At 47.6% G+C, this 15,003-nt stretch overlaps 1 protein-coding gene across 4 annotated transcripts in view; it reads left to right on the top strand.

Moving 5' to 3' along the window:
• The window catches only part of TBC1D21 (TBC1 domain family member 21), a 130,673-nt gene extending 116,152 nt beyond the window's left edge, over positions 1-14,521 (top strand). For 3 of the 4 annotated variants that reach the window (XM_075132921.1, XM_075132920.1, XM_075132922.1), the window contains one exon: positions 6,301-14,521. The gene's annotated coding sequence lies outside the window, so the exon portion shown is untranslated. The remainder of the gene's footprint in view (positions 1-6,300) is intronic. The other variant, XM_048867130.2, reaches the window with a different exon arrangement.
• The last annotated feature ends 482 nt before the right edge of the window (positions 14,522-15,003 follow it).

Below are 15,003 nucleotides of genomic sequence, written 5' to 3'. Positions count from 1 at the left end.
TTTGGTTGGGAATCTTAACGCACGTCAAAGTTGGTTCTGATCTGCCCATGTCACTTTAATATCCAGCCTGCTGCAGACATTTTATTGAGAGTCACCCATGTCCATTTAAGGGGTTGACGGGAAGTCAAGAGCACCCTGCAGAGCTTCCACTTTCCGCAGCCATTCCAACCCCACTGCTCTGCTCTCTTTGCCTTGCTGCTTTGCATGCCGTGGGGAGAGCAGATGGCAGGTTCTCAGGTGCCTCCCTGTACCAACAAAATAAACAAAGCCTGGGAAGGAGCACTGTAACTGCAATGGAGCAGGGCTGCCCACTGATCTGCGGTGTGTTCTAAGTGATATGCCAGGCACCTGCGCCCTGCAGGAGACTCTCCTCAGAAGGGACAGGGATGGACAGGAGATGCTTTTGGAGTGACTCAGGATGTTGGAAAGCCACTAGAGCCCCAGCCAGGTGGCACAGCACATCGATCCTGTGAAATGGGCTTGGTCGCCTTCCGCTGGCATCCATCCCACAAAGTGCTTGGTGGCTTAATGGGAGGCCTGGGGGTACTGAAGTCAGTAGGGGGTTTCCCCTTCCAGAGGGCTAACCCTATTGGTTGGGATCCAATTCCCTCTCCTTCTGGAAAACTGGTCTGGAACCAGGCAGGCATGAAACCTGTAGGGGTTCTGCAGAACAGAGGCAGTGCACTCTGATAGGCCTATGTGTCCCCAGGCTTGCAGCAGGTGCTCACACCTCCTTGAAGCCTTCCACCACCTCTCCTTCCCCTTCACCTCAGCTTAGACCTTGTGTAAGGCTGGGTCATCACATACAGGGATTGAACCCACAAGCTGTTCATTGAAAGAGTATGAGCCTCCACCCGCTGAGCAAAAAAGCCAGCTATGGTAGAGCAGGGGCAGACTCATAAAATTATATGCATTGTCTGGCCACTAGAGTGGGACAACGTGCCACAATGCATTCGCCTGGGGCACATTTGCATCAACCCTCATGTGAGATACATACTCTGCCTCGCCTCTTTCACTCCCTGACTAAACAGATTGTCCCTGGCTTAGGCTCTGCTTCCTTTATGCTTCACGTCTTCTCTTCCCACACTCTCCCATCCCTCTGAGCTCTGGCTGGCTAGGTTGTTCCCAGCTATGCATTGGGCATTGCATGGGCAATGCGTGCCCTGAAGTGCCGATGAGCGAAATGGGCAAAGGGAAGATCATTACCCCATAGGGAACTGAGGCATATTGACTTCTCCAGGATCCCAGAGAATGACCTGAGCCCAGCTTAACCACATCATCACTTGTGGCTACCACAAGACCAGCCTTCACCTCTTAATAAAACACTGATGGAAATAAAACCACCAACCACTAACATGGGAGGGGTAATCCCCTAGCCACCATCCCCTGGCTGTCTTCCATGCCTTTCTCTTCATACTGCTCCTCTCTCCATCTCCAGCCAGACATCATGTGCCAGTGAATGCCACCCATCTGGCATATTGTTGCTGCTAACTATCTTTTCATGCTTCTCAGCTTCAAGGGGCATGTATCAACATCAAAGCAACTTTTGAGTTGACAGGTCAGCATTTTGGCTTGCACTGGAAGGTGTTCCAAATGTTCTGCTGAATCTGGTGTGCAATCATCACACTGGTGTGAGAGTGCATGTTGGTTCATGGCTTTTGCCATGTTTCTTAGGTGTGCAGCAGGGATGCATTCTCACCCTGGAACTATTCTGTTGAGTTATCGACTGGATATTAGCACATGCCACTCCACACACTGGAATCAAGGTTGGTCAAGCAATGTTCACCAACCATCGACAATGCTGCCCTGCTTGTGGAAAAGTCAGAGAATTTCATCCCTGCCCTCCGAAGTCTCCAAGATGTCACCTGGGCTCTGGGGTTGAACATTCCTGGCAGAACACCAAGATCCAGAATCTTAGAGTTGGGTACCAGAACCCCCAGTGCAGGTTGGTGGCGAGTACCATGGAGAATGTTGATGAATTCATCTGCCTAGGCTGCAAGGAGAATTCAAACATTCACAGCAAACTGAACATTCTTTGATGAGTAGGTCTCGCCACCTCCTGCATGATGTCCATGTCTCACCTATGGACATAAAAATGTCTTTCTTTGAGACCAAGTTGAGGATCTATCAAACGTATGTATTGCCTGTATTGCTAGATGGATCAGAAGCCCAGACACTTTCACAGGCAGACTTGGAGCCACTAGAGTCATTCCAGGTGTGCAGTCAGTGCCAAATCCTGAGAATAAAGTGGTATGACTTTGTGCTCAATGTCACAATCTCAAAAAGATCTGGCCTTCCTACCATTGCTCACTGTATTCAGAAGCAGTGTTGTGTGCTCTTTGGCCATGTTGTGATGATGGACAAAAACAGCCCAGCACACTGTGCTCTCAAATTCTCCACTGACACACAAAGGGATGCATGTCTTGGCCTACCTGGTTCCATCCACGGGGCCACCACATTAATTTGTGGATTAATAGGAGTGAACAAAATCTGAGAACTTCCCTACATGATGCCTGGTGCGACACCATCAACCGTGGTACCTGTGGCTGCCACAACAGTCCTTAGTCCTCCAAGTCTAGTTGGCAGCTGGTATCAATTGGCGTGCCCCAAGGGTCGGTCCTGGGGCCAGTTCTGTTCAATATCTTCATTTATGATCTGGAGGATGGTGTGTACTGCACCCTGAGCAAGTTTGCAGATGACACTAAATTGGGAGGAGTGGTAGGTACACTGGAGGGTAGGGATAGGATACAGAGGGATCTAGACAAATTAGAGGATTGGGCCAAAAGAAATCTGATGAGGTTCAACAAGGACAAATGCAGAGTCCTGCACTTAGGACTGAAGAATCCCATGCACCGCTACAGACTAGGGACCAAGTGGCTTGGCAGCAGTTCTGCAGAAAAGGACCTAGGGGTAACAGTGGACAAGAAGCTGGATAAGAGTCAACAGTGTGCCCTTCTTGTCAAGAAGGTTAATGGCATTTTGGGATGTATAAGTAAGGGCATTGCTAGCAGATCCAGGGACGTGATCATTCCCCTCTATTCAATATTGGTGAGGCCTCATCTGGAGTACTGTGTCCAGTTTTGGGCCCCACACTACAAGAAGGATGTGGAAAAATTGGAAAGAGTCCAGCAGAGGGAAAAAAAAAATGATTAGGGGACTGGAGCACGTGACTTATGAGGAGAGGCTGAGGGAACTGGGATTGTTTAGTCTGCAGAAGAGAAGAATGAGGGGGGATTTGATAGCTGCTTTCAACTACCTGAAGGGGGATTCCCAAGATGATGGATCTATACTGTTCTCAGTGGTAGCAGATGACAGAATGAGGAGTAATGGTCTCAAGTTGCAGTGGGGGAGGTTTAGGTTGGATGTTAGGAAAAACTTTTTCACTAGGAGGGTGGTGAAGCACTGGAATGCGTTACCTAGGGAGGTGGTGGAATCTCCTTCCTTAGAGGTTTACAAGGTCAGGCTTGACAAAGTCCTGGCTGGGATGATTTAGTTGGGGATTGGTCCTGCTTTGGGCAGGGGGTTGGACTAGATGACCTCCTGAGGTCCCTTCCAACCCTGATATTCTATGATTCTATGATTAGTAGGCTGTGATTATTAAAGACAAATGTTGCAGGAGTGCAGGCTTCTATTATTGTGAAGGAAAGCGAGATACTTTGTTTAAAAACAGAGAGACGCACTTCAATTGTGCCCCAAGTTTGGGGGCTTTTGTCATTCCCCATGAAGACAGGCCAGCTGTAAAACAAAGTGAGATTTTAAGATGAAGAAAGAGATGCCAGCCCGTGTTGGAAATGCTCAGGTTGGCAGGTGGAGCAGAAAATCTGCCGATATCATATTCAGAGCACCTAATATGTTCTGGAGGTGTCCAGTGAATATTAACACAGAGTTGCATTTTATCACTCCAGACATTTTTGCTGACACTGGGCTATTTATTTTGCAACAGATGCTCCCTGGGTGGGGATTTGGGAAGCTGAGCTAATTCAGCCTGAAACACTTCATTTGGGAGATAAGAAGAGCCAGTGAAAAGAGAAAAAGTTGGAAGGACCTCAGACAGGAGAAGCTTTCTCTGATAGGGTGTCTGCCCCACAGTGGCCTGTAAGGGATTAATGGAGCCCTAGGAAGGCTGTGCAGAAAGCAGCTAATAGGAGAGGGGCTGTGAGGAGCAGCCAATCAGGGCCCAGCAGGCCCATAGAAGAAGAGCTGCAGGGCAGAGCAGGTTTAGTTGCTCCCTGGAGCTCAAGGAGGGAATACTGGCTGCCTTGGAGGTGGAAGAAAGCCAGCACTCTGGACAGAGCAGTGCTACTTAGAGGGAGCTAGGGAGCGGCTGGAAGTTGCAGGCTGAGACCTTGAGGCAAAGGCAAAGAAGATGCTGGGGCTGTGAGGAAGTGACCCAGGGAAATAGACTGAGAGGTTTGAGGGCGACACAGCTGCCATCTACAGGGTCCCTGGGCTGGGACCTGGAGTAGTGGGTGGGCCCGGGTCCCCCCACACACACTTGCCACTGAGGAAGTGGCTGGACTGTGGGACTGTCCCCCAGAAGTGCGGAGCACAGAGTGTGACACAGCCGGAGGGCTGTGTCCTGAAGAGGATGCCCTGGTCTTTGGAGTGACACGAGTCTAGGAGCAGAAGTGATGGCAGGTGAGACACCACTGAGAGTCAGCGTGACAACTTGTGGAGCTGATCCACAAGATGACCAGCAGGAGGCACTAGTGTGGTGAGTCCCACCCCATCACATGTGGTGGAGAATGCAGGTACACAGTCATAGAATATCAGGGTTGGAAGGGACCTCAGGAGGTCATCTAGTCCAACCCCCTGCTCAAAGTAGGACCAATCCCCAACCAAATCATCCCAGCCAGGGCTTTGTCAAGCCTGACCTTAAAAACTTCAAAGGAAGGAGATTCCACCTCCTCCCTAGGTAACGCATTCCAGTGTTTCACCACCCTCCCAGTGAAAAAGTTTCTCCTAATATCCAACCTAAACCTTCCCCACTGCAACTTGAGACCATTACTCCTTGTTCTGTCATCTGCTACCACTGAGAACAGTCTAGATCCATCCTCTTTGGAACCCCCTTTCAGGTAGTTGAAAGTAGCTATCAAATCCCCCCTCATTCTTCTCTTCTCAAGAGAGAATGCCCTTGCTGGGATGGGGGACAGAAGCCTTTCACAAAGAGCGGGAAAGAGCAAGAACCCAAGAGAGTCCCACCTGTGAGGCAAACAGGGAGGGAACAGGCGTGCTGGGCCTGTGGGTGACAGGGGCACCTGTAGCGGGAGCGCCCTGACCTGAGTTGTAAAGTTAAGGCTAGCCCTGGGAACGGGGCTGAGCAAGGCAAAGACTATGGGAGGCCCATAGCCAAATGGAAGTGAAGGGTTTCCTGTCAGTGCCATGAGGAGGGCCGTATCAGAAGACATTACCTCCTTAGGAGAAAGCAGGATAGAAAAGGGCTGCCCAGAAACCAGACTAGGTCAGGGACTGCCCCAAGGTATGTGGTAGTGATGACAAGGTATGGAGCCATTTCCCGCACTCAGACTGAACATACAAAAGGGATTGCTCCAAGTAGAGCTGAGCTGCAGCTCTAAGACTGCTCCTGCTTGCACCAGGGGCTGAACTGGACTCAGAGGGGCTAGGAGTGGGAAGGCATACTGCCCTGAGTAGCTGAGGCCGTTCGGGTCAGACCAGAGGAATGTGTCCATTGATGTCAGCAGAGTTACTCTAGAATGACCTGGGTGCTGACAAGATCAGAATCTGGCCCCTCGTCCAATGAGATTGCATGGGCAAGTCCTAGAGAACTGAATGGAAGGGCTCACCTGTCTCCAGACTTTGGGAACCAGCCTACAGAATGCAGGAGAGAAGTCTGTGCTGCTATAGAGTGCTACAGAACCAGGACCAGGTACTCAAGTAACCTCTCTAGGTGTAGAGAGTTGTTTCTATAGGTTGATTTCTTCCTTATTAAATTCTACTGGACATTGTAGTAAGGCAGAGCAGCCTCCCACTGAGCCAAAGGGACCACTCTGTGAACCCTGGTGAGTGAAGCCAGGTCAGACTTGCCCCTCCCACTGGAAGTCAGAGGGATGAACAGGAAGTATAAAGGGTGGGTTCTGGTGCTCATAGAATATCAGGGTTGGAAGGGACCTCAGGAGATCATCTAGTCCAATCCCCTGCGCAAAGCAGGACCAATCCCCAATTTTTGCCCCAGATTCCTAAATGGCCCCCTCAAGGATTGAACTCACAACCCTGGGTTTAGCAGGCCAATGCTCAAACCACTGAACTATCCCTCCCACACTGAGCTATCCCTCCCCTCAGTTGTGCTGCAGCTGCTGAAGGAGACAGACACCTCCTGACCACTCCCGAGCTGGGAGTCTGCAGCGGATCCCCACTGAGCTGAGGACTGGCCAGAGCTGCTGGAGCCACCTGCTGACCCAGGTACCGAGGAGCCACTGGGACTGCCACTGGCCTTCTACCCAGATGAATGAGAGGACCCCCTACGGATTCAGGTACCCCCTGAGGGGAGGAGAGGAAGTGGCCCAGGGGCAGCCGACTCTAGTCTGGCTCCATTGCTGCCAGAGACCCAGTCAGCATATTGCAGCTGGATACCCCACTGACCCAGTGGTGGAAAACTCTGCCACTGTTAGGGCCCTGGGCTGGGAGGCAGTGGGGTTGGGTGGGCCTGCGTCACCCTACTCCTGCCACTTCACCCCTGGAGTGGCAGTTCCCCCTCTCTAGGCCAAGGAGCCTGCGAATGTCAGTCATCCACCAGAGCTAGGATGCCTGACCCTCTTGCTGCTTGGCCCTGAATACAGGCCTGAGCCATAGACTCTTGGCTGCCCTGCCCTGCCAAAGGACTTGGACTCGCAGCTGTTTGCTCCTTTGCCCGGATTGCAGGCTAGAGACCCTAACCCACTACCCCTCTGCCTGGACTGCTTGCCAGAGCCACAGGCTGGGTTGCCCAGCTAAATCCCTAACTGTACTGACCCAGAGGAGGAGGGACCACCGCTAATCCACTACAGACATGTCTAAACCTATCAATATCTTCCCATTTAGGGCAGAGATGTAGGCCACCGACTTTATCACAGCCTATCCAAGGGCCTGATCCAGTGCCCAGTCAAAGCCTTCCAGAGAGTTCAGTTGGTTTCGGATCAGGCTCAAATTGTGACCCAAATATCAGAACATTTCATACTTCGTTCTCTGGGTACAAGCTAAACCAAACACCATCTTTGGTCCACTAATCTATTGAGTATGAGAATGCCAGCTAGCTTCTGTATAAGACTTAACACAACAGGAAATCCTACCTCATTTATTGTTTCATTACATAGCACACAGTGGATCTACCAAGTGCAAGACAATGGGCTGTGTTCCCCATATTGGGTCTCCTGTTTTTAATCACTCAATTACGAGTACAACAAAGCTGGTGTATCTATCAATGTAGCTCATATCCCATGGAGATCTATTGTATCTGGAAGTTAACATAACTAACAATCAAGTTGTGATGTGAAAATGTCTTGAAGATATTGTAATATTTACTGTATGCCTGAGAGCTTTGAGATATAGTATTTAAAAATGCTATATAAGAGCTAGGTATTATTATCAATGATTCCATCTGGTGGGTTGGGGCAGAGTTAAGGCTGTTTTTGAGGCTTTAGATGGAGAATGCTAATGGAATTAGATATTCCTAAGTATCTCTAGCTGGAAATTATCAATGATTCCATCTGGTGGGTTGGGGCAGAGTTAAGGCTGTTTTTGAGGCTTTAGATGGAGAATGCTAATGGAATTAGATATTCCTAAGTATCTCTGGCTGGAAATCCCCAAGCATTTCCAGCTTTAAGCATAATGTTCCTTTCCAGTTGTTCTGTGTCAGTGAGGAATAATTTTAGCTCACCAGGGAGCTTTTTTCAATTTGGCGGTCTCGGTGGTCTAGAGATATAGAAGGACATAGAACAAAAATAAACCCTAATTGTTACAAATCTTGCCATATAAAAATAGCACTGAGGAGCACAGTGGGGTTCTGAATGGTGCGTTTGAAAAGAATTTGCTCATGTTTTCCTCTCTGCGTCAGCTCTGTAAAATAATGACTCAGCATAGTGTCCCTCAGTCCCACCTCTGGCCCTCACATCTCCAGAGCTGCTCATTAATCTCTGCGAAGTGCCATGGGCCCGCATACTTATTGCTCCCACTAACAAAAATATTCTCTCTGTCCCCCATCCATTATTTGTTCACAAACTCATCTAATGTATACAAATCCAGGACAAAAGAATGGTCTCTGCCCCACAGCACTTACAATCTAATAAGAAGCTATATCCCCTCCACAGTATCAACTGTATGTTCCCTAGTCAGTACAATACACATCTTAGCAGCCTCTTGAGAAAGGCAAGGATTTATTGTGCTTGGAAAGTACCTGTGTTAATTGCATTTTGTATCCACCACAATATCACTGGAGAAATATGGATTTGATTTTTTTATCTCCCTCTTTGTGATGATGAAATGAGCTGTGTGACAGCTGCTGATTTATTCTGAGGTGAATGAGGGACTGTTCCGAAATGAATTTGTTAGTATTAATTATGTTCCATCCCTGCTGACATTTTTAACAAGATTATTCCTTCCAAGTGGGGTTCTTCGCTTATGCTTTTTTTTTTTTTTTTTAATTTCAAAGCACGTTGTGGGTTTATTTGTTTTGTTTAATGAAGTTGGTAGAGAAGAGTGAACTGGGTTTCTGTCTCTGACAAGTTATAGCAGAACCAGGGAGTGCTGTGGTTCCATCAAGGCTGATATATGAGCAGGTGTGGGACTGCCTGGGAAATCTGTCGTCTTCATGACTGAAATCTGACCTTTGTGCATTCATTTGAAGTGCTCATAAAAGTGACAGACTGCACGAGCTTTACGCAGCACTCTCTTGCAATCTGGCCCTTCCACCCTAACTCCACCAGTGTGTCTTAGGGTACGTCTACACTGCAGACAGAGCCCCAGGGCCGGGAGTGTCAGAGCCTGGATCAGTTGACTTGGGCTCGTCTACAGGGCCAAAAATAGCAGTGTGGACATTTGGGATCAGGCTGTCACCAGGGCTCTGAAACCTGGCTAGGGGCACGGATCTCAGTGTGTTGGCTCCAGACTGAGCCTCAGCCTCTCCTGTGCTACTTTTAGCCCCATAACGTAAGTCCCGTGAACCAGAGTCAGTTGAGCCAAGCTCTGAGACTCAGTGCCGCAGGTCTTTTTTGCAGTGTAACCATACCCTTTCTCCAGATTTGCAGCTCATCTATTATCCCAGCTCTGCCCTCTCCCCACCCGCTCTGCCAAGGCACCCCAATCCTGATCCCCTCTTTCGTGCCTGGCCCCCACTTAACTCTGCCAGTATAGCTCATGCCTAATCTGAAACACTGCCTGCCACTCCAGTTTGTGGCCCTCATATCCCTCTGCTAATGTATATCAATCCTGATCCATTGCAGACACTGCTACTCCAGTCTTGCACTTCAGTCCTGACCTGCATTCCCCTGCTGTTCCAGGCTTGAGTCCTCCATCCCACAAACTCTGACCATGCATCTCAGTTCTGCTTTGCAAGAACCATACTCTTCCCATTCTGGGACACACACCAAACTTTACAAAGTATCTCAGCCCAGAACTGCTTCCATGTTTGCCTGTGCATGGTACTGATCCAGCAAATCAACAGATTGGTAGAGGGGATAGTGAGCTGTAAGGCTAGCTCCTTTGAGTTCCATGTAGATCTGGTCAGCAGTAATGGAGAAGCAATCTCTCCAAGACATCCATCAGAGGGTGACATAGGTACAAGCAAGAATAGCTACTAGGCAGCAGTGGCACACAACACATGCAGTCACTTATGATGGCTGCTTGCTTGTGGCTTGACTGTGGCAATCAAGTCACTATTGCTGTTGTGTGCAGCAACATTCAGATACGTTTTCTTCTTCAAGTGGATTGTGTTCTGTCTTGTGCACCATTGAGAAAACTCCCAGTCCAGTGCTGATTCCAGCTTCAGTAGTGCTGGAGGTGATCCCCACATGGAAAGCACAGACCTGCATTCTTAGCTAATGTGCCAGTGCCAATCATCAGTTCTTGCCTCCGCCCTGCAGGCATGTGTGGCTCACACATCTACAAAGCTGGAGTTTTGTTTCCTGAGTAGTGCATCTTTAAATGTCTAACAGCTCTCTTGGCCTGTCTCTGGCCTGTGCCCAGAGCTTTTGTAGCCTGTGATGAAGAGAGGACATACACACACACACACTGTATGCTCTCTTGTTGGGGACTTTACTTTTATTCTTTCTTAACCTAAATGCGGGAGATAGCTTCAGAGCCCTGGTATCATATGGGTGTGATGGTTTCCCTGGGGTGCAACCTGAAACTGGGGTACGCTGAGTCCTCTGGATTACCAACCAGGGTACCCTCTCACACTGTGATGCTGTGACAAGCTGCAAACCTCTCCAGGTATTGCAGTTACACAAACATCCACAGGCAGGGACACACCCAACTGAGTTACATGAATGCTTTTGCCAGCCACTCATGAGCCGACAATAGAGAGGCTCCAGCCAATTCCCTTCAGCTCCCCAGCCTTGCACCCCAGAGCTACACCATCTTGCCCTGGTCAGAAATCTGACCAGTGTAAGTTTATAACCCAGTCCACCACTTCCACAAAAGAAAGTGGACATGCACCAGCCCTTGCAACCTGAGCAGATTTTCCAAGCACTTCAACCAAAACACACTGTTTATTAGCTACAGAAAGATAGATTGTAAGTGATTATAAGTAATAAGCATACAGATCAAAGTTGGTTACCTAAGAAATAAAAGTAAAATCGCAATCTGAATTCTATAAACTAGACAGGATTTGAATCGAGGAGTGTCTCACCCTGATAGATAGTACAAGCAGGTTACAGATCTTTCACACGCAGGCTGGAACTCTCCTTCAGCCTGGGACCACCTGTCAAAACCCAATGAGGTGATATATTCTATGTGAGACCCAACTCTGAAAGATATAGGAGTGTGGACAAATAGTGGTAGCACTTGTGTAGGAAATATTTAAAGGGAAGCAATCCAAAGATGATACTTTGTTCAAAAGATTACTTCTTTGAAACAGATCTTGCTCTGTTAAACCAAGCTCTGAAGCAAATAGGAGTTTGGGCAGTGTAGTATTTCTTGTGAGTGATAGTGTGGTGATTTCACAATTTTGAAAGAAATGTTTAAGGAAAGGGACCAGGAGGGGTGGTGGCTAATTAAGGAGCCCACCCTCCTTGCTAAATGGGTAGTGGAACAAAGCTTGTGTCCATGAAAAGGGACTGTTCGGTGAGGAAAACAGGATTGGGCCAAGACAAGCAGGCAGGCAACAGATAAAGAAATTGGAAAACAGGTTGGAAGCCCTGAGGGCATAGTGGCAGGAGTAAGGAAAGGAGTAAGTGCAAACATGGGTAATTTAGATCCCTGAAAAAGTATTTGGAATGGTGAAATCTGAGTTGATTAAGGTGTCATTTTGGAAGATAAGCAAGAGATTTAAGGAGAGAGTGAGAAGTTAACTCTGCAGAGGCTGGAGGGAATTAAGCAGTTAAACGTTGTAAAAGTGTTAAAAAGGAAAAGTGTTATAAAAAAGAAAATTCTTGGTTTCTTTGCAGCCATTCTGAAGGAAAAATGGGCCCTTTTCCAAAGGAATGTCTGTAAATAATCCAGGCAAAGAGACTATCTAATTGAAATCATTTGACTACGGACAATTTAGACAAATTTGCTAAAAGAATATAAGGGGGTCCTATTGGAAATTAACTCCCCCAAATGTATAAAAGGAATGTAATCTATATACAGCTATGTAAAAACAGAGCAGGGTAAAGGAAATGTGCAGTGTATATTGTAGAAGGGGTAAAAGAAATGCAAACATACCATACTACTTAATTAAAATCCTATTAGGGCTCCAAAGTGAGCCACAATAGGTTGTTTTCTTTTTCAGATTTTTGTATGTTTTAAAAGCAGGAGTTGAAAATGAAAAGTAATCAAAACTCTGGTGAAAATTGATTGTGTTCCTTTTAAAACAGAGTCTCTGAGCTGCTAATGGCTTTGGATCCAAAGGCAAACCAGAAAGCATCTGTGTTAATGCAAATTGCCTAACTGATAAAGGTAGAAGACATTGAAACCTGGCCTGCCTATAGAACAAACACAGGAAAATATGGGGGTAATTTCTCTGTTTTGCCTGCAATCAGCAAGGGTATTTGTAAAAGAAAGGAATATTTTAAGAAATAATTTGTCACCCCCAAAGGGGTAGAAACATGTTATTTTTGTCTTTCACAAAATCAGGAAAAGCTGACACCAGCTGAAGAGCAACCCAAAATTCCATGAATCTACTGTTACAATAGAAATTGTGTTCTGTGTTCTATGTTTTGTCTTGTGTTGTTTGTCTTGTTGCTAGCACTGTTGTGTACTAAAAAAAAAAAACTGCAGGGAAACATCCTCAGGTAGTAGGCACCATATTAGGGGGAATTGGTTTTGGAGCAGGGGTTATAAATACAGTAAACCTGGAGGTAATTAAAAATAAATTAAGCTCTCTGTCCCAGCTACAGGACAGCCTAATACAGAAACAAATGGAAATGAAAAACCATACTGCTATAGCTATGGGATGTAGTGAAATGCAGATAGTTGCTTTGTCCACCTTGGAACACAAAATGTTTTGGGTAATATCAGGAAACACTAAGGTTTTAATACACTTGCTAAAGCAAAGCAAAAGATCACTGTTTGATACTTATCAATACGAATGGATGCAGTAGGTTTCTAGCATAGTAAGGCCAGGCCTTTTAATTGGGGAAATTGTTGTTAAAAACTCACACCAACAAGCTCCGGAAGCAAAGATATGAAAGGTTATCCCACTCCTCATATGGCACATGGAATCCTTCTGGCTACCCCAGACCTCGAGCCAGTGGGATATTGGACACCAGAGGTTGTACCGAGTGGACTCCTCAAAATTGGATGTGCTTGTCCTTGCCTGTTGCTCCAGAGCCCTGTATAATGGGCAATGTGTATGTGTTAATTCCTGGAAAGAAGTGTTTTGGGAGAATGGAAGTGTTAGCAACCCGCTAGTAAACAAATGTAATGTAAGTACTGTGTTTACCAATAATCACATTTACTGTTTGCCACAACCAGAAAAGTCTCAGCTTTGCCCAGTGGAGGGAGGAGCTATGTAAAAACCTGCGAAGCCATAAAGGCCGCTTTAGATAAGGAAAAGGCCAAGCGTAAGGGGATCGTCATTAAAGACATCCGAGGATGGCAAATTGGAGACAAGGCAATGTTGCAAAAGCTGGGGAAGGTGACCCACACTCTGGACGCCAAGTGGGTGGGTCCATACTCCATTGTGAATCGCATCTCCCCGGTAGTGTACCAGCTTCATATCCAGTAAACTAAAATGGGTACATGCCAATCAACTCAAAACATGTTTCACCCTAGGTTTCTGGTCATGGTGTCATGGGCCTCAGTTGTGGACCAGCCACCTGCCTGGACCATCTGCGTCTCCATCTGTCCATGGGATTATTTGAATGATTATAATTATGAGGAGGGAAAATACCTCAAGAAGCTCTCCATGGTTCGAGCTAATGATGGGGCCCAAGCCACAATGTGGCACAAGGCTGAAGGGGAAGAGCCATGGGGGCAATGCATGGTCCAGATGGACACCGTAGGGCCACAGCAAAATACCTGGTGGGTGGCCCCAGACTTTCCATGTGTCACACCCCAAGGTGCCCCTCCTTCAGCGAGTTCCCGGGGCGGGCAGATCAGCATTGTATGTGGCTAACACTGTTGCAAGCATCACAAAGCATGCTGGGAAGGGGTAATGGTATGAGTGAGGAGTGAAAGTTTCCTTTGTAGGTTACAAAAGGCCAAGAAGGGGGGAAGAAGAAGAAAAGAGCAGAGAATGAGTTAACTCAACCCTGGAGCTAGCTCAGTGTGAAGATAAAACGCTGGCCCCAACCCAAGGACACTGCTCAAAGCCAAAACTTGGCTAACAGCTGAGAAAGACAGGGGCTTTAATGTGCCCGAGCAGCCGTGAGAAAGAAAAATCCAACTGCACAGACCTGCAAGACAGCAAGGCCAGCAAAGAAGAGAACAAGGTCCAAGACTGCAGAGATGGAAAACACCAGCAAGACAATGACGGGGAGAGCAGAGCATCGCGTCCCTGGAGCTGTTTATGTTTTGGGAAAGTGGAGAAGACCACATCAAGCCCGTTTGGACTGGCACAAAGAGCACCAGGAACAGAGGTCACGGAACAGAACACCCCAAAGGAGCCCAGGACTTAAAACCCTCCTGAGACCTGCAGCAATTTGGAGATCACAGCAGACCCTGGATGACCTGTGCGCACAGGACAGAACTCCCATCCCCCCTTCTTCTTCTTACGTTACACTCAGGCCTGGCCAGCCTCAGATACTGACTGTGTGAGTATGAAAGTGGGTTAGGGCTTGGGGCACTAACGCTTTCTTCCTTCCTCTGAGTGATGTAGGGAGCACCCATCACGCTCCACTGTTATTTTATTATTTTATCAATAAAGCTTTAAAATTTAGAGACTTAATGTGTTTCGTCATCTCCTCCCCAAATGATCCTGTGGCTTCAGCCTGATCACCTGACACCTCAGGCAGATTGGTAGCAGAAATCTGTCACAGTTTTGATGGAGAATTGCGGCAGGGGGGAACCCTGCAGAGTGCACCAACTGCTCTGCCCTTGATATTTCATGTTTGCTCAGCCCAGCACTGTTGGTGTTTCATGCTGAGGATTTTATGATTAAAGGTGTGTCCACCCTCAGCTGTAGTATGCCTGAGAACCGGGCACCGGGGGAAGGGTGCAAGTGGGTACACCCCAGCTGTAGAAGTCCCACGTGTTAGAAGAGAGGAGAATATAGAGATTCTCGCTCCAAGGAAATAATCCTCGGTTCATACGCCCTCAGCCATAGTGTGCCTGAGTATAAGAGGAGAATGTAAGGTGTCTCGCTGTGCCCGGGAATGGTTTTGGCATATGGATCCTCAGTAATTTTGGACCGAGTAATACGGAGGGAGA

The sequence above is a fragment of the Caretta caretta genome, chromosome 10 (assembly GCF_965140235.1).
Source record: "Caretta caretta isolate rCarCar2 chromosome 10, rCarCar1.hap1, whole genome shotgun sequence".
Classification (NCBI taxonomy): Eukaryota; Metazoa; Chordata; order Testudines; family Cheloniidae; genus Caretta; species Caretta caretta.
This window is presented reverse-complemented; position numbering and strand designations above follow the sequence as displayed.